We start from the raw sequence: 20522 nt of genomic DNA, 5'->3' as shown, positions 1-20522 counted from the left end.
GTCTGATAGCCATTTGTATGTCTTCATTGGAGAAGTCTCTGTTCATATCTTCTGCCCCTTTTTTGATATGATTGTCTGTTTTGTGTGTGTTGAGTTTGAGGAGTTCATTATAGATCCTGGATATCAACCTTCTGTCTGTACTGTCATTTGCAAATATCTTCTCCCATTCCGTGGGTTTCCTCTTTTTTTTTTTTTTTTTTTTTTTTACTGTTTCCTTTGCTGTGCAGAAGCTTTTGATTTTGATGAAGTCCCAAAGAATTTCATCTGTAAAGAAAGCACGAAGGAAAACTGTCTTGGAATCTGTCACTATTGGAACACATTTCTACCATATGTATATTTCCTTCTAAAGTAACAGGCTACCCCATCTAAAATGTATTTCATGCTTTGTTGTTTCATATGATAAACTTCTTTGTACCTGTACCACAGTGACAGAGTTAGTGATGATGTTTAGCCAAGATTGAAAGCATTTTCTGGATTATTGGAAATTTTTACCTGATAACAGTTTTAATGTGACATGCTTTTGTATTTTTTCAGAAATTGGTAAACTGTGCCTTAACAAGAATATGTGGCCAATTAGATTGACAAGTTTTTAACCATCTATGTATATAAGATAACTCACTTTGTTTTCCCCCAAATGAGTTCTGTTGATCTCTAATGATCAAATCCACTATTTTCAGGCTGGAGTGGATAACTCATCCTACATTTTGACTGTAGTATTTCTGAGTTTTTGAGCAGTTTGTCAACAACTGCCTTTAATAGGTGAACTGTTTCTAATTCTATAAGAAATTAAGAAAATTAGTGGAAACAAAAAACCTCTATATCCAATAGTGTGTTATTATACTGTGTATGATAGTTATATATTTTTCTATAATTATCCCAGTTACCTTATTGATTCATAATTACAATAGAAGTGAATTAAGCCCTATTTAACTGCAGAAAATTTATGTGACCTTTTAGTTTTTTTATAGGAAATTTTATACTGTAGAACATATTGGTAATCATCAGAATTCTCTTTTTTTTCCCCAATTAAAATACGATTGTTGCTTGTTTCACATTATTTTCTGACATTATTTCATCTATTCCTTTTATGCCTTTATTCAAATGGATATAGAAATACAGCAGTCTCCCAGGCAAATACTAAGAAAAACAGATTCAAGGAAAGGTGTTCTGTGAAATAACCTTCTAACTGTAATCGTCTCTTAAAACATCAACCTTAATCATAAAAATTGCATATAATGCATTGGTATTAGAGGCTCCCAAAATGACACCCAGATTTGGTTATTCACTGGAAGAACTCACACGTCTCAGCATATTTGTACGCATGCCTGTGGTTTATTATGGTGTCATGATACAAAGCAAAATCAGCAGAGAAAAGGTGCATGGAGTGAAGTCTAGAGGAAGCCAAGTGCAGGCTTCTAAGAATCCTCTGCCTATGGGTGTGCTTAATTCCTCCAGCATCAAATCATGACAACTCGTGTGAGATGTTGTCTGCCAATAAAAGAATCTTATAGATACTCAGTGCCTGAAATTTTCTTTAAGTGATAATCATGTAGGCATCTTCTCCCTAGCATATATCAAAATTCTGGTTCCCGGAAGGAAATAAAGTAATAAGTACTTGATAAATCACCTGGTTTGTACCAACACTTAGTAGTCTCAATGGATACATTTTGTTTTTTTCCTTCACAGTAAATAGGCCTTATTTTTTACAGCATTTTCAAGTTCATTACACAATATAGCAGAAAGTACAGAGAGTTTCCATTTACCGCATGTTCCTCTACACGTGTAGCCTTCCTTGTCAACATCCTGAACCACAGTGGTACATTGTTATATTTATATTAGCTCATCTTTATCATCCACAGTCCATAATTTACATCAGGGTTCATTCTTGGTGTTGTACATTCTATGGGTTTTAACAAATGTGTGATGACATGTATCTATCATGTGGTATCACACAGAATAGTTTCACTGCCTTAAAATTTCTCTGTGCTGTGCCTGTTCCCCTTGCTGCAACCCTTAACTCCTAACTTAAAAAGTTTTACTTTTACCAGAATGTCATATAGTTGCAATCATACAGTGGATATCTTCTTGAATGTTTAAAAAATTAAAATTCTGAGGTAATTGAATATAGTGATTCAAGATAATCTTTGTCCTTTGTTATGTTCATCAGTGTAGGATCTGATGACATATGCCTTACAGACTGAAGAAGTGTGATTTCTACAGATGTTTGTCACATAGTGGGGAAGGTTGAGAACAATGACATCATATTCTGCTACCTAGCACTAATCATTGGTACCATTCTGGTCTAAGAGGTGGATCCAGATAGACTCTCCAGCAATGAAAATAGATCATCTCAAGAGGTTATACTTTATAGAACCAGAATCACTAAAATCGCTAAGAGCTTTCATACTTACCTTGCAATTGGAAATAAGGCCAGAGAGAGTCTGTTTGCTATGTTTTGCCATGCTGCAAAGTAGAGTGGCTGTAGACCAAACTTTGTGATGAGGTGTTTCACCCCAAACTTAGCCCCTGCTGGAGATCTGGAGAAGTTCTATTGTGTTACAGCAAAATAAGTATAGTCTCTTTTAACTGCGCCTCAATAGTGAAAGTCCTGAAGAATCCAGAAGAATCCTGAAATTGTCAATCTATGATGATGATTCTGCTAATGACACCATTTTCTGTCAGTCTCAAGGATTTGGTTAAAATTGTGGTCATTATAAACATCCACTTGTAGGTATCAAATTCTGATAAATACCATTCTTTTCTTCCATTTGGTAAAAGGTAGAGGAGAAAGTAAGATTTCTTAGCGAGTTAACTGCCTACCAATAGTATAATTAATATTCACTCCAGTATGGTTGCCAGGTATGGTCCCGAAGAAATCTTTTTAACACAACATCAGTCTTAGACTTCGAATATTCTGTATTTTTCTGTTGTTGATTTAAAATGTATTTTGCTTTTTTCTTTAGTGGCGAGTAAGACTTCTGAAGAAGATTCTTTAAGCAGGTAGGATATTTGTGGATTTTTTTTTTTTTTTTTTACAAATTCTGTGTTAACAAGGGAATGCAAAGAAAAGCATTTGTTGAGAGTTCTACTGTGTGCTAGGCACTATATTATGTGCTTGACATTTATTACTTATACAGTCATTACAATAGCATCACAAAGTAGATGTGCTGTTACAACCTATTTTTTTATTAATTAGTCAGCTGTGGTTCAGGAACACTGATTAATTGACCTATGATTCTATAGTTAAAGAGTAGCAGACCCAGAAACCACCACTGCTACTAACAAGAGCTTGAACGCTGTGAATTTTCAGTCTTGGAGGGGGCCATGGTGCCCCCCGTGAGGCATAAGAAGCTAGTCAGTTTCTCACAGTTTGAAACTTCTGGCAGTGATGATGACTTTGTTTCCGCAACCACACCTTTGAATAAGAAGCCCAGAACAACACCAAAGGAGTTAATACTAGAAACAAGGAAACCTAAACTGAAGAATCTCCAGAAAGAAGATATCCCACTACAAGAGAAAACCCCTAAGAAAGGATGGCTTTAGGTGACGAACTCTACCAGCAAGACTTAGAAGTGGCGCTAGCTTTATCAGTGAAGGAACTTCCAGCGGTCACCAGTGATGTGGCAGAGGCTCAAGATACAAGCGCCAAAAAAATGTGGCAGCAGCGAAATTGGGACAATGACTAAGGCTCCCCATCTCTCTGATTGCAGTGTAGCCAGTGATGATTTAGATTTGGTAAGCTTACCGAGGAAGATGATGTGTGCAGTGCTCAAGGGAAAAGAAAAGCAGCATCAAAAGCTGTGGTACAACAAAGGAAGATTCTTTCGGAAGGCAATCCTGGCGGTAGTGTTGACGACTCTGAACCAACCCGCTGGTGGAGAGTCTGAGGATGAGTCTGATTTTAGGGAGAGTGAAGATGATGATGCGAACTTCACTCTGGGAGAAAATAAAGTGGAAGAAATTAAAAAGAAAGAAGTGAAGGTAAAATCCCCAGTTGAAAAAAAGGAGAAGAAACCTAAATCCAAACGTGATACTTTGGAAGTGACTTCAAGAGACTGTGCTCCAGCTGCCCTGAAATCAGAATCTCAGCCTTCACCAAAAAAGGCTTTATCAGTGAAGAGGCCATTCAGGAACCACTACAAATATGCAAGCCTTCAGCTGGAAGCAGAAAACCTAAGTAGATGCCACCAGCGCTGTCTGGAAGCAGCAGCAGCAGCAACAGCAGCAGGAGCCCACTGGCAGGGGTTTCTGTTAAGTCTCCAAATCAGAGTCTCTGCCTTGGCTTGTCCAGATTAGCACAAGTGAAACCTTTGCATCCAAATGCCGCTAGTGGCTGAGTGTGGTAGTCAGTGAAGGTTTGATTAAGAGAAAAAGAATCCAGCATTGGGCTCTCTGCTCAGCGGGGAGCCTGCTTCACCCTCTCTCTCTGCCTGCCTCTCCGCCTACTTGTGATCTCTCTCTCTGCCAAATAAATAAATAAAATCTTTTTAAAAAACCCTTTGTATTCAAATTACAAGCAGACTTTATATAATAAATGCCTTTCTATTATATAAATGTCATTTATTTTTATGATAATTTATACACTTGTATACATCTTATACATTTTTATAATAAATGTTGTTATATAATAAAAAAAGAGAAAAAGTTTTACAAGTGTGCTTATGTTTGAATTGTGTTTCTGTTTAAGGAGGGTATCATAATATAAAGGAATCCTTTAATGTAAAAAAACAAAAAACAAAAAACGAGTAGTAGACCCATGATTTGACTGTCAGCCTGCGAGACTCCCACATCGATTCTTTTGTCCCTCAGCAGCACTGGGGTTAAGGTACAGATCCTAGTCAGATCAACTCAGAGAGTCAAATTTAGTTATGTGTTTGCTTATTTAGGGTTTTCCTAAGAAACCAGGTTAGTCCAAGCATTTGTCCTAATATATTTGACAACTAGTGATAACTAGGGGTAACTAGTGCAATGGCAACTAGTCTCTTGTTTTTACTGTCAAAGATTTTAGGATGGCTCTCATTACCTATGGCCATAGTACATAGCTTTTATATAATAAGCAACACCTAATCAGGCAAGTTCTTAGATATAGAGATGTCTGCTCTCTTTGAGATGAATGATTTTCCAGAAGTGATGTATATGTAATTTAGGTGTAGGCCATGATATGTTAATTAATTTTATCATCCATTTAGAGGATATTTCTAAATGATTCTCTGTTTACTGACTTCCCAATCTAGTTTTTCCTTTAGGCTAGTTCCCTTGACCTTGAAGCTTTTTCTTTTTTTGTAGATTTTTTTCCTTTTCTCTGTTGACTTTTCTATAATCTTTTCTTGTTAATTTTTTTCTTTTTTTCTTTCTTCTCTGCTTTTCTTGGTGTTTCTTTTATTCCATTTTTTCCCCTTTCTGCCAGCTAAGTATTCTCTATTTTTCTGTAGACAAAATCAAAAGCATATAGAATTTCAGGATTTTAGGACATCTTAGAGATGAATTAATCAAGATACTCTCTGGTACTACAACCTGTGTTTAACATCCTCACCAAGTGATTATTTAAATGGAGAATTTGAAATGCAAAAGAGATTAAAGTAACTTACTTGGATATGATAAGTGACAGAAATGAGATTTACATTCAGGTTTCCCCTTTTTTTTCTCATCTTAATAGGTGAATGTTTTAATAATAGAAGGATGGGGAGTGGGTCTAGTGAACACAGTGAAGGTGCATAAGGAAGGAATTGGCAGGAGAGGCCAAGTTTCAAGAATAACAACACTGGGTTGGATAGGAATAAGAGTTTTAGAAATATGTCAGAATATTTGGGCATATGATAAGTTAGATAAATATGAATTACAGAAATGAAGGACACACACACATAGAAAGGAATGAAGGACACAGGATATTGGGAGTTGTTTAGAAAAGCATATTAAAATAGAAGGTTCAAGAGAATCACGAGCAGTTTTATTGATGGTTGGTTTAATTGAATGAACTAGCATACTTCAGGTTTTCTTTTCTTTTCTTTTTTTTTGGTTCTTATTTATTTATTTATTTATTTATTATTTATTTTCAGCATAACAGTATTCATTATTTTTGCACCACACCCACTGCTCCATGCAATCCGTGCCCTCTGTAATAGCCACCTGACTTCCTACTCCCCGCTGTTGAGAGGTTTTAAAATCATTTGAGCCATGGGAAAGGCTTTTTACAGCACATAAGAATGTGATATCATCTACTTCCAGCCCAATCTTGGCTTAGATCCTCTCGAGTATCTAAGGGGGAATGGAGATTCTGAACCACACAGATATATGGCCCAAGGTAGCAGTCTCCTCACTCCACCTCTTTTTCTAATTCTCTGATGTCTTTCCCATGTACATGTAGGGTTTGGTGGGCTAGGACTGGCTGTCAAATCAGTAACAGAGCTTCAATTGGGTAGTTGGTAGCATGTCTACATTGAGATGATTACATGGATGACTTTCAGTGTAGCTTGTCCTCCAGGAGCAGGAAATGGCTCTGACTCTTGGCCATTTGAAGCTATGCTTGTTTTGGGAATCTGCTTTCATAGGCTAAAGATTTAAAAGGTTGGAGGGTACCACTGAGCCCTGCAAAAGAGTGATCTAAGAGCTCACAGAAAGAATATATTAGGCAGTGTATAAGGAAATAGAGGCACAGCTACCAGGACTCTATTTTTATAGCAGTCTCTCTTCTTGGGTATCTCAGTGCTTAGGAAGGTTCATGTAGACCTAAATAAGGTAGGACCTGTGTAGGGAAAAAGTTGAACCTTATAGTTTTTAACCTCTCTGGGAACAGTATTCCCACTAATAACATAAATTTGTTCTTTAACATGTGTATATTTGTTTGTTTATTTATTTAAATTTAAGCATAGTTGACACATAATGTGATGTTGTGTTTTAGGCGATTTAAGAACTCTGAATGTTACACCATGCCTACCACAAGTGTAGTTACTATCTCTTACTGCATGATGCTATTACAATACCATTGACTGTATTCCCTATGCTGTACTTGTATCCCTGTGACTTGCTATAACTGGAATCCTGAACCTCACATTCCCCTTTACCCATTTTGTCCATCCTCCCACCCCCTTCCCTTCTGGTGATCCAGAATTCTCTGTATTTCTGGGTCTGTTTCTGTTTATTTTTGCTTTTACTGCTCTTGCCTCAGGAGCAAGTTGGGACTACATCAAAATCAAAAGCTTTTGCACAGTGAAGGAATCAATCCACACAACGAAAAGGCAACCTATGGAATAGGAGCAGATATTTGCAAATGACATAGCCAGTAAAGGGTTAGTATACAAATATAAAGAATTGATAGAACTCAGCACCCAAAACACAACCCAATTTAAAAATTATCAGAATTGAGCACTGGATGTGGTGCAAAAATAATGAATACTGTTATGCTGAAAATAAATAAAAAACTGGGTATTTACCCCAAAGATACAGATGTAGTGAAAAGAAGGGCCATCTGTACCCCAATGTTTATAGCAACAATGGCCACGGTCACCAAACTGTGGAAAGAACCAAATGCCCTTCAACGGACGAATGGATAAGGAAGATATGATCTATATACACTAAAAAGTATTATGCCTCCATCAGAAAGGATGAATACCCAACTTTTGTAACAACATGGATGGGACTGGAAGAGATTATACTGAGTGAAATCAGTCAAGCAGAGAGAGTCAATTATCATATGGTTTTACTTATTTGTGGAGCATAACAAATAGCATGGAGGACATGGGGAGATAGAGAGGAGAAGGGAGTTGGGGGAAGTTAGAAGGAGAGGTGAACCATGAGAGACTATAGACTCTGAAAAACAATCTGAGGGGTTTGAAGTGGCGGGGGGTGGTTGGAGGTTGGGGTACCAGGTCGTGGGTATTAGAGAGGGCATGGATTGCATGGAGCACTGGGTGTGGTGCAAAAATAATGAATACTCTTATGCTGAAAATAAATAAAAAATAAATTTAAAAAATATATTAAAAAATTTTTTTAAAAAGTAAATGTAAAAAAAACTTATCAGAAGACACGAACAGACATTTTTCCAAAGAAAACATACAGATGACCAACAGGCACCTAAGAAGATACTCAGCATCACTCATCATCAGGCAAATGGAAATCAACACTACAATGAGATACCACTGCATTCCTGTCAGAACGGTTAAAAGAAAAAAAAAAAACAAAACAAGTAACAATGTTGGCACGTATATGGAGGAAAAGGAATCCTCTTTGATTATTGGTGGGAATGCAAACTAATGCAGCCACTGTAGAAACAGTATGGAGTTTCCTCCAAAAGTTAAAAATTGAACTACCCTACAATGCAGTAATCACACTATTGGGTATTTACTCCCCAAAATACGAAAACACCAATTCGAAGGGATACATGTACCCCTATGGTTACTACAGCATTAGTTAACAATAGTCAGCCCAAGTGTCCATTGATAGATGAATGGATAAAGAAGAAGTGGCATATATATACAATGGAATATTCAGCCATAGAAAAGAATCAAAATTTGCCATTTGCAGTGAAATGGAGGGAACTAGAGAATATTGTGCTAAGCAGAGTTGTCAGAGAAAGACAAATACTATAAGATTTCACTCATATGTAGAATTTAAGAAACAATAGAAATGAGCAAAGAAAAAAATAAACAAAAAATAAACAAAAAATGAGAGACAGACAACCAAGAAACCGACTCTTAAATATAGAGAGCAAGTTGATGGTTACCAGAGGGGAGATGGGGTGGGTGAAATAGGAGCTAAGGGTTAAGGAATGCACTTGTCGCGATGAGCACTGGGTGATGGAATTACCAAATCATTATATTGTATACATGAAATAATACAGCACTGTGTGTTAATGATACTGGAATTAAAATAAAAAATAACAAAAACAGAGGTCAAAGTTCAATTACATCAAGAAACTTCATTCAATAAGTAGATAGCTGACCTTTTACTCAGTTTTTCTTTTTCATGAACTTGTTTTTGTTGTGTATTTTTGCTCTAAAGTATTTCCGTTAAACCTGGTGATGATGATGCTTCATGGCCTACATCAGATGATAAAGACTTAAGTTTGAATACAAAGGTAATGTACTCTCTTGTGAAATTAATTTTCCTGCTCTGAATTTAGTTTTGTGTATTATTTACTCTTAAAATTTAGCAGTGGCCTGCCTATCATCATTTTATGTTTGAAGTGGAAAGTTGGTCAGAACAAACCATTTTATAGAAATATGACAAGTTCAATTTTTTTTTTAACTCTGTTAAATAACAAAGGTGGAAAAAATGGGCTGGAAATGTATCATGACAGAAAAATTATATTGGAAAAAGCTTTCCCATGATGGAGGAAATAGGACATTTGGTCAAAGATAAGGATTCTTACTGTGAGTTTTAAATTATCGTATCATGACTTTTCTTTCTTTTCTTTTCCTTTTTCTTTCTCTCTCTCTTTCTTTTCTTCTAACATGACTTTTATAATACTCATGCCTAAATGAATCTTTAGTGGACCCAGTTATTTATTGCAGATTGTTTTTTCTTGGATATGTGTCTGTTTTTGTGCCAGTTCCATGTGTTCATCGTCATTAGCCATCAGAGAGATTCAAATCAAAAACACATTGAGATACCACCTTACACAAGTTAGAATGGCTAAAATCAACAAGACAGTAAACAACAAGTGTTGGAGAGGATGTGGAGAAAGGGGAACCCTCTTACACTGTTGGTGGGAATGCAAGTTGGTGCAGCCACTTTGGAAAACAGTGCTACCCTATGACCCTGCAATTGTACTACTGGGTATTTACCCCAAAGATACAGGTATAGTGAAAAGAAGGGCCATCTGTACCCCAGTGTTCATAGTAGCAATGGTCACAGTTGAGAAACTGTGGAAAGAACCAAGATGCCCTTCAACAGATAAATGAATAAAGAAGATATGGCCCATATATACAATGGAGTATTATGCCTCCATCAGGAAAGATGAATACCCAACTTTTGTATCAACATGGACAGGACTGGAGGAGATTATGCTGAGTGAAATAAGTCAAGTAGAGAGAGTCAATTATCATATGGTTTCACTTACTTGTGGAGCACAAGGAATAACATGGAGGACACTGGGAGATGGAGAGGAGAGGTGGGTTGGGGGAAATAGTAGGGGGAGACAAACCATGAGTGCTGTGGACTCTGAGAAACAAACTGAGGGTTTTGGAGGGGAGGCGGGCAGGGGGCGTTGGTTGAGCCTGGTGGTGGGTATTGAGGGCATCTTTTCCATGGAGCACTGGGTGTAGTGCATAAACAATGAATTTTGGAACACACACACACAAAATTAAATTTAAAAAAAATTTTTGATAAAAATTCCTCAACTTTTTTTCTTTAACCCCATTTGTGCCCCATTAGATATATCCTTTCAATGTATATATTTCTCCTTAGAATTCTTATTACCAATTCTTTCTTCATGTGAAAGCTGATATATTAGAAACATTTCTTTTTCTATTTTTTCTCTTGAGAATTAATTATGGCTTTCAGGTAGTGATAGATGGCCACTAATTGAGCAATTTACTTTATAGCAAAAAAATTAAATTCTTTACTGTAGTATTTATAAATAAATAATTGTAGAGTGAGAAAAGTCAGTAGTATTAGGGATATACTATGAAAAAAAGCCTCTGTTTTATATGTATTTATATGTATATTATATATTTATAATATGTAATTGAAAAATTTTAAGAGACTTCTGTTTATGGTATATCCATAATCACACTTACATATACTGAAAAATATGTTTTTTCTACATACCATTTTTTTAACTTACATTTTTCCATTTTTTCCTTGTCTTATGCTCATGCTTGATTGATTGGTCATGTCTTATATTTTTCCTTTTTTCTTCCTTTCCCCCCAAAGCTTTTTTTTTTTTAATGACTTATTCCTACCCTAATTTTTCCTTGCAGAAAACTTTAGTGTCTATTGTTTCAGTCCATCTCTTTCTGTCTCCACTGTCAACATATTTGGTTATGACTTTCTGTTTTGTGTGTGTGGTTTTTGTTCATGAATCATGCCCCACAAGGTATATGATTTTTTTCTCTAAAATTTTTTTCTTTAAATTTTCTCTAAATTTAAACAATCACTTGACTTTAGGATTTTTTAAAAAATGTTTATTTGATAGAGAGTGCACATGCAGGGAGCAGCAGGCAGAGGGAGAAGCAGGCTCCATGCTGAGCAAGGAGCCCAATGTGGGACTCTATCCCAGAATCCTGAGCCAAAGGCAGATACTTAACTGAATGAGGCACCTAGGTGTCCCTGTCTTTAGCATTTTGGCAAACAAAAGCAACTTAAATTGTTTGCAATTCCAACTTACCTAACTAAGATGCTACTAAAAACTAAATTTTAATATTTCCTCCTGTAAGAGATATTCATGCAAATATAAATCATGCAAATACATTTTAAAAATAATAAATAGTTAACATTTCTTAATGCTAGTTTTTTCAATAACACTTTTAATTACCTAGGAATAAATTTTTATTTTAGGTTACTTTGGTAAAGAAAGTATTTAAACATTTTTGAAATTTCAATTCCATTTATTTTACATATACTGTATTATTGGTTTCAGAAGTAGAATTCAGTGATTCATCAGTTGTGTACAACACCCACTGCTCATTAGTTCAAGTACCCTCTTTAATGTCCATCACTCAGTTATTCCACTCCCCCGTAATCCTCCCACTCCCAGCCCACCTCCCTCCAGCAACCCTCAGGTTCTTTTCTATAGTTAAAAGTCTTCAAGGGGGGTGGGGTTATGGACACTGGGGAGGGTATGTGCTTTGGTGAGTGCTGTGAAGTGTGTAAACCTGGTGATTCACAGACCTGTACCCCTGGGGATAAAAATATATGTTCATAAAAAATTAAAAATTAAAAAAAAAAAAAGAAAACCCTTTACGGGGATTAACTAAAAAAAAAAAAAAAAAGAGTTTGTAGGGTCTGCCTCCTTCTCTGTTTTCATCTCCCCCCTTCCCGTATGTTCATCTGTTTTGTTTCTTAAATTCCACATATGAGTGAAATCATAATTTTGCTTAGCATCATACCCTCTAGTTTCATTCATGTCATTGCAAGTGGAAAGATTTCATTCATTTTGATGGCTGAGTAATATTTCATTGTGTGTGTGTGTGTGTGTGTGTGTGTGTGTGTGTGTGTGTATGGTGGGGGTCTTCTTTATCCATTCATCTGTCAATGGACATCTAGGTTCTTTCCATAGTTTGGCTATTGTGGACATTGCTGGAATAGACATTGGGGTGCAGGTACCCCTTCAGGATGCTACATTTGTATCCTTTGGATAAATACCTAGTAGTGTAATTGCTGGGTTGTAGGATAGCTTTATTGTTAACTTTTTGAGGAAGAATTTGTAATAATCAGGAGTAAGGAAAATAACATTTTGGGACTAGCTATTAAATCTCTCATAATCCTCACCCCATGAGAAAATGTAGGCTAGTAAATGACAGAACTGAGATTTCAATTTACATTTGAATGATTCCAAAACCCATGTTCTTTGTGTAATGGTGCTCATTTGATAATGGTGAATATTATAATTATTTTACCAAATGTGTTACTTGTAATCCTTAAAACTATTAATTTTTTTTCTAGAATACCTCAAAACCAAACTTAAGAAAGCAAATGAATGTTTCTTAGCATTTCAAGAACTGTAAGCTGTTTGAAGACTTGCGTTATTCACTGATTTTTGTCTGTTCTTGTGTTAGTAATTCGAAATTACAGGCAGATATTTTCATGTACTCTTTATTTTGTTTTTTACTAAGTGAGAGCAAAACTTGGCCTTGTATCACTGGGAGATAAAACTTTATTTGAGAATGATAATTCTGATAACAAGTGTGAACATACAGTTGGCGTTCCTTCCAAACCATCCGTCGACATCTGTGACTCTTCTCCTCTGGCTTTGCCATCACCTGATTCTATTCTAAAACCTCCTTTCACATTGTTAGGCCTTGGTCTTACAAAGGTAAGTTGTTTCATTTTAAACTTCTTCCCTATTTTCTTTTTCATGTATCATCCTCTTGATCCTTATAATGAAAAGAATCTTAGGAAGAAATGGAAGTCCTCAAGATCATAAGAGAAAACAGTGTCATAATGGTAGAGAGGTAATTGGATTGAGATTTATAAAGGTTGGTGGGAGTGAACAGTTCTTAGGTATGCCCTTATGGAAGGAAAGAATTAGAGAGCAACTGGAATGAACCGCTGTAGAGGGATGTGAAAATGAGGGAGGAGCTGAAGACAAAGAATTCATTTAAGAAGGGCGATATAAATGTAAACTTGCAGAGTTGAGAAAGATTATTATAAAAACACAATAGCAGTGGGGCTATGGGAGAGCAGATACTCTACATTATAAAATATGGTAGAAATTATTTTAAGTGCAAATTAAGAAAATGAAGTCAGGTAATTAAAAAATGCTCAGACTCCTCTGAATGACTTACAACTTATTTTTATGAAGAAGTGGAAGAAAATTTTATCCTTACCTTTAAGTTGATAAAGTGTGATATTGTATATTTAATTTAGCAAAACCTGTGTTTATAGATAATGCAAAGTGAAATCTGTTTTAGGCCTTAATCAGATTTATTATGAATTTTGAGTTTTGGCCATTATCTTTCTTGTTTTTTTTTAAGATTTTATTTTTATTTTTCTGTGTGTGTAAGAGAGAGAGAGAGTATAAGAGGCGGGAGAGGAGAAGCAGATTCCCTACTGAGCAGGGAGCCTGAAGCAGGACTCGATCCCAAGACCCTGGGATCATGACTTGAGTTGAAGGCAGATGCTTAACCAACTGAGCCAACCAGGTGCTCTTTCTTGTGATTTCTAATTTATTTACTGTGTGGTATAATCTTTTTTTTTTATTTATTTGACAGAACACAAGTAGGCAGAGAGGCAGGCAGAGAGAGAAGAGGAAGCAGGCTCCCTGCTGAGCAGAGAGCCCGATGCGGGACTCGATCCCAGGACCCTGAGATCATGACCTGAGCCAAAGGCAGCGGCTTAACCCACTGAGCCACCCAGGCGCCCTGTGTGGTATAATCTTGGTAAGTTTTTAGATCTTTATGAGAATAAAGAGAGGAGATAAGTAAACACTTTATGTAGTCTTTTCATTACTTAAAACTGAAATTTCTGACTATGTAAGTGAGGTTCTTAATCTTTATCCATTAAATGAAATAAATTTTAAGCTGCAACACTCTTAAAAAATATAAAATTTTGTCTCTCTCTCTTTTTTTTTAAGAGTTTATTTATTTATTTGACAGACAGAGATCACAAGTAGGCAGAGAGGCAGGTAGAGGGGTTTCGAGGGGAGGCAGGTTCCCTGCTGAGCAGAGATCCTGATGTGGGGCTCGATCCCAGGACCCTGGGATCATGGCCTGAGCTGAAGGCATAGGCTTTAATCCACTAAGCCACCCAGATGCCCCTAACATCTTGTTTCTTGATTCTGATTTATTTTTAATTGTATCTGCATATTATAGATACATACACACACATCAAATGAATGAACTCACAATTTATAGTTTTTTCTTAATATGAACTATTTGTCATTTTAGAATCATAAGGAAGGAAAGGTTGCTAACAGAGTATACAAAATTATTTCTGGAAGATGACTTTTACTTTTTCAAATATCTCCCATAGTGGATACATTTTATATTATCAGGAAGCTTTAGTATTAATAGCTATTAGTTTTGGGGGGGTTCTTTTTAGATTTAAAAAATTTTAAGTAATCACTCTACCCAACATGGGGCCTGAACTCACAACCCTGAGATCAAGAATCACACATTCTTCCCACTGAGCCAGCCAGGAGTTCCCATAGTTGTTAAATTTAACATGTGAATTCTTTCATATCTGAAACTCAGAAATACTGGTGATTTGATTTTTTTTTTTTTTGTCCATTTCTTCTTTCCTCATGTGAATATTCAGTCCTGCTTGATAATGACACATGTATTTGGAGACTTTAAAACCTTCAACTTGGATGATCATAATTATTTTTTAATACTAGATTCTTTCTCTGGTCCTTAACTACTGGTGAAATACGCTGTTCACAGTGGAATAAGAAAACCATGTGAATTTTAAAATAGAGTTTTATATTTTTCTCATACATCATAGTAGTACTTAAAAATGCCTCAGAATTCTAAAATCCCATATTTCTCTCATATAATTTAAATCTTTTAAGATTAATTTTTAAAAATGAGTAGTCTTATAAAAACCTTGAATTGGTGTTTTGCAATTAAATCTTCATTAATCTTAAAAATGGTATTCATTACAGAAATGAATCTTGCTTATATATTTTTTTCCAAAGATTTATTTATTTCAGAGCAAGGGAGAGAGAGAGTTGGGGGTGGAGGGACAGAGGGAGAGGAAGAGAGAGGGAAAGAAGCAGACTCCCTGCTGAGCAGGAGTGTGATGTGGGACTCAGTCTCATAAACCTGAGATCATCACCTGAGCCAAAATCAAGGGTCAGATGCTTAACCAACCGAGCCACTTAGGTGCCCATTAACCTGCCTACATTAATAAAAATATATTTTGTATCCTTGAAACCAATGTTGAAGTATGTAATTGAAATATCGAATCCCGGGGCACCTGGGTGGCTCAGTGGGTTAAAGCCTCTGCCTTCAGCTCAGGTCATGATCCCAGGGTCCTGGGATCGAGCCCCGCATCGGGCTCTCTGCTCAGCAGAGAGCCTGCTTCCTCCTCTCTCTCTGCCTGCATCTCCACGTATTTGTGATCTCTGCCTGTCAAATTAAAAAAAAAAATATTGAATCCCATGGGTTTTTCCCCCCTGCTTTTATTTTTATTCTGAAAATTTCAAGAGTTCTGTGTAGGTTTACATTATTTAATTATATCATTAGTATATTTTAGTATATCTATATTTAGTATATATATTTATCTTTCTTTTAAGATTTTTATGCTTTTATTTGACAGAGAGACAGGAGGCAGAGAGGCAGGCAGAGAGAGGGGGAAAGCAGGCTCCCTGCTGAGCAGACAGCCCCATGTGGAGCTCGATCCCAGGACCCTGAGATTATGACCTGAGCTGAAGGCAGAGGCTCAACCCACAGAGCTACCCAGGCACCCAATATTTATCTTTTAAACATTATGAGTAATGTCATTTTTCTTACTCCAAATGTATTTGTCTAGAACTTTCTTCATAAGTCTTCTGGGTGCTTCAGGATGTCTGGGTGGCTCAGTCAGTTAAGCATCTATCTTTGGTTCAGGTCATGATCCCAGGGTGCTGGGATTGAGTCCTGCATTGGGCTTCTTGTTCAGTGGGGAGCCTGCTTCTCCCTCTGCCTGCCCCTCCCTCTACTTGTACTCTCTGTCTCTGACAAATAAATAAATAAAATCTTAAAAAAAAAAAGTCTCCTGGGTGCTTCAAATTTGGTATGTCCCAGATTGAAGACATTGTTTCTGGCCCTTTCTTCTTCCCTGACTTTTTGTAATCTGCTCTGTCATTTGTTTTCCGCATCCTAATAGATAGCACCACTGAAACACTGAAGTAGGAAAAATCTTGGACTCCAAACTTCCCTGAAATCACTACATCCAGGGGCACTTCAGTGGCTTGCTCGGTTAAGCATCTGACTGTTGGTGTTGCTCAGGTCATGATCTCAGGGTCCTGGTATGAAGCCCCGGGTCAGGCTCCATACTGAGTAGGGAGTCTACTTGAGGATTCTCTCTCTTCCTCTCCCTCTGCCCCTCCACCTGCATGCACACCCTCTCCTTCTAAATATAAATAAATTAAATCTTTTAGAAAAAAATCATCACATCTCTACCTCTGAAACCAATAATACATTATATATTAATTAATTGAATTTAAATTAGAAAAAGGGGTGCCTGGGTGGCTCAGTTGGTTAAGCATCTGCCTTCAGCTCAGGACATGATCCCAGGGTTCTGGGCTTGAGTCCCTCGTTGGACTCCTTGCTTAGCGAGGAGTCTGCTGATTTCTCTGCCTGCCGCTCTTCTTGCTTGTACTCTCTCTCTCTCTCTCTGACAAATACATATAAAACCTTTAAAAAATATTTAAATAAAATCACCACATTTAGTCACTCTCTGCATTTGTTATTTTGTACCTGCTTCTCATTTTTCATATCTTACTATAATTCCCTCTCTCTCCTATAATTTTGAAATCCTCTTCTGGCTTGGGTTCCTTTTTCTTTCTTTCTTTTCTTTTATTTTATTTATTTATTTGACAGACAGATCACAAGTAGGCAGAGAGGCAGACAGAGAGGAGGAAGCAGACTCCCCGCTGAGCAGAGAGCCTGATTGGGGCTTGATCCCAGGACCCTGGGTTCATGACCTGAGCTGAAGGCAGAGGCTTTAACACACTGAGCCACCCAGGTGCCCTTTGGGTTCCTTTATGTTCATCTCTACATTGCTGTCAGAGTGACCTTTCTAGAATATATTTGTGGTGATGTAACTCCTCTGCTTCTTTAGTGGATACCCGTTACCTGAAGGAGAAAGTTCATATTCCAGCATGACACTTGACTTTTTTGTTTCAGTCCTGATTTTCCAGTTCTATCTCTCTATCCCGCTCCCAAAAATCGTGTTCCAGTTTCACCACTTTCTGTAGCTATCGTCACTTACTGTGTTATTCCATACGTCATCCTTTTGCTCATTCTACCTTTTCTAGAATGCCCTTCACACCGTCTTTGTGTTGTCTCTCTCTCAAGATACAGCCCTACCTTCGCAGCATTTCCCGAGCTTCCCATATACAACTGTTTTCCCCTTTGTGCCTTCACTGTGCTTTATTCACTTCACCTGTAGAACTAGTAAATGATACTCTTCTGTTCTTGTTTTTGTCCATCTCTACCCCTACTAGTATATATGGCAGTCTCTTTTATTTATATTTCCAGTTTCTCCCAGGATAGTGCCTATCACTTGACAGAAGCATTTGTCTTTCTGAGTGAGTGAGTAAGCATGAGAATTGATGTGATGTTTTCTGAAGTTGGGTTTTTGTTTTGTGTTGTTTTTATAGGAAGGAGAGGAGCGGCCAGCGATTGGAACAAAGGATGATGGTATCACTGAAAGTGTTCCACAAGAGCAAACAGTTAATGACTATTCGACTTCTGCTGACAGGGCAGATAAAAATGATAGACATGGTAACTTAGTGAGCATCCATGAATTTTTTTCTAGGCTTAAATGCTAGTATAAAAAATATCACAGTATGTAGATCCAGTTATGTTACCCGTTTCTTTAAGATATTTTTCTTTTTCTTTTTGCTGTCTTTCTTTTTAAGTATCCCGACTGCTACCAGCTTTTTCTTCCTGAAAATACTTCAACCCTCTGAAAATCTTTACTGCTTTTACTTTTATTTTATTGAAGTAATCATGAAGGGGGATAGGCTTGTATACACACTTAAAATTCATAATACATGTTCTCATTAATGTATCTGTGACTGTATTTTATAGTTATATTGTCAGCATTAGCATTCGCAGAACAAACTGAAGAACCACCTTGGGATTCTGAGGTACTGTTTTATTATTATTTTAAAATAAAAGCATGGAATGATGTTAAAGTGTAAAAGGGATACTTAGACTTTACTCTCTCATCTCTGCATTTGCCCATAAAAACTATTTCCTTATACTTCTTGCCTGTAATTGATAATATATTTGTGTGCTAAATATAATAATCCAGCATAATACAGTTCTATTAATTTACAAACTTAACCTAATGAAAGCTGTGTAGTAGTATTGCAGAAAATGGAGGCTTAGACATGATAAGGAATTAGCTTGTGTTTTGAAATTAAGTTATCTAAATAACCAAAGAATTACTCCAGGCCAGCTTATGGCCAGATATATGATTCTGTGGTGTATATGGATGTGCAAAACTCCTAATAAGATCTAGAAAGAGTTTGGATTTTTAGTTTTTTACAACTTGGAACTTGAAAAGATAATGCCTGGGACTTAAAAGTCTATCTATCTATCTATCTATCTATCTATCTATCTATCTATCAATCATCTATCTATCTATATGTATGATATGCATATGTATATGTATATTTTAAAAATATTTAGTTTATTTTTGTATTTGAGAGGGAGAGTGAGTGAGTGGGAGGGAGAGGGAGAATCTGAAGTAGACTCCAGTCTGAGCACATAGCTCAACTGAGCTATCGGGGCCTCTAAAACTATTTTATTTGGATTGTTAAGTAAATTTACAAGGAGCATTGGGATTATAATAAAATTTACAATAATATAATGGTATTAGTGGTATTATTGGTTTAGTGGTGTTTTGTTTATTTATTTTTTAGAAGATTTTATTTATTTGAGAGAGAGAGAGAGAGAGAGAGAGAAAGGGAGCATGAGTGGGGGGAGGGGCAGAAGGCAAGGGAGAAGCAGGCTCCTTGCTGTCATGTGGGGCTAGATCCCAGAAATGCCCAGGCATCCCTGGTCTAGTGGTGTTTTCAATAGGTAAAAACTATTTTGGATAGTTAAAATAGTATGCCCTGAGTATCTTTGTGGCAACCATACTTGTAGAAGCATAAGTGTAAAGTAATGATGACCTTTTCTAAGGTGATGGGCTTAGAAGGAGGTAAAAAGGGCCTGATCTCTTAGCAGAGGTAGGAGCTACACAGTGCTGCAAGCACCGTGTTTGAAGTCAAAAGATACGGTGGCACCCAGGTTCTGTCACTTGGTAGCTGTGGGATCCCAGAAAAACTTGTTTAACCTGTTTGAATGTCACAGACCTCATTCATAAAAATGGTTCTAATACCTACCTCTCAGGTATGTGTAATGAACAAATGTGAAAACACTTTGTAAACTGTTAAGGGCACTATAGAAATACCAGACAAAAATGATCACAGCAGTATTTAGTGATTTACTAAATATCGAGGACACTTTTTGGAAATGTGAAGATTTCTGAAGGGCAATAAAATAAATGGCAGTAGTGTCAAGAAAAGAAGGGGAAAGTTAGAATGGGCAGGTGGATTTCTAATTTGGGCTATGTTAAATTTCAGTGACATTGCATAGGTATACAGTTGACCCTTGAACAAGATGGGTTTGAATCGTTTGTCCACTTACACTCAGATTTTTTTTTGATACAGTACAGTACTGTTAATGTATCTTCTCTTCCTTATGATTTTCTTAATAACCTTTTCTTTAGTTTATATTGTAGGAATACAGTATATAATATATAGGACATACAAAATGTGTTAATTGACTTTACGTTATGGGTAAGTTCATCATTGGGTTGTAATTTACTTTGGCCTTCCGTGCTCAGTTTACAGAGTCAATGGTCAAATGAGGATTAAGAAGCATATTAGATCTAGAGATCTAATGATCTCTACTCTAGAGATATAAGGTCTTCTATTTCAATATTTTGGTTTTTAATATACACTTTTGCTGTTTTAAGTCTAATTACTTTTGAAGTAGGAAGTTCAATAGGAGATTAGTAAAGTTTTGGGAGAATCCAAAGTTATATGTGGATTTTGGACTGCACAGCTATCAATGCCCTTAACCCTTGCATTGTACAAGGATTGATACCTAGTATAGTGACTTGGTACTTGAGACCTTCTCAGTGAGCTTGTTATTATTGTT

General features: G+C 36.6%; 1 pseudogene; it reads left to right on the top strand.

Annotated features, from left to right (window-relative positions):
• Positions 1-3053: 3053 nt before the first annotated feature.
• Positions 3054-4337, top strand: LOC116593584 (annotated as a pseudogene).
• Positions 4338-20522: the final 16185 nt, after the last annotated feature.

The sequence above is a fragment of the Mustela erminea genome, chromosome 6 (genome assembly GCF_009829155.1).
Source record: "Mustela erminea isolate mMusErm1 chromosome 6, mMusErm1.Pri, whole genome shotgun sequence".
Lineage (NCBI taxonomy): Eukaryota > Metazoa > Chordata > Mammalia > Carnivora > Mustelidae > Mustela > Mustela erminea.
This window is presented reverse-complemented; position numbering and strand designations above follow the sequence as displayed.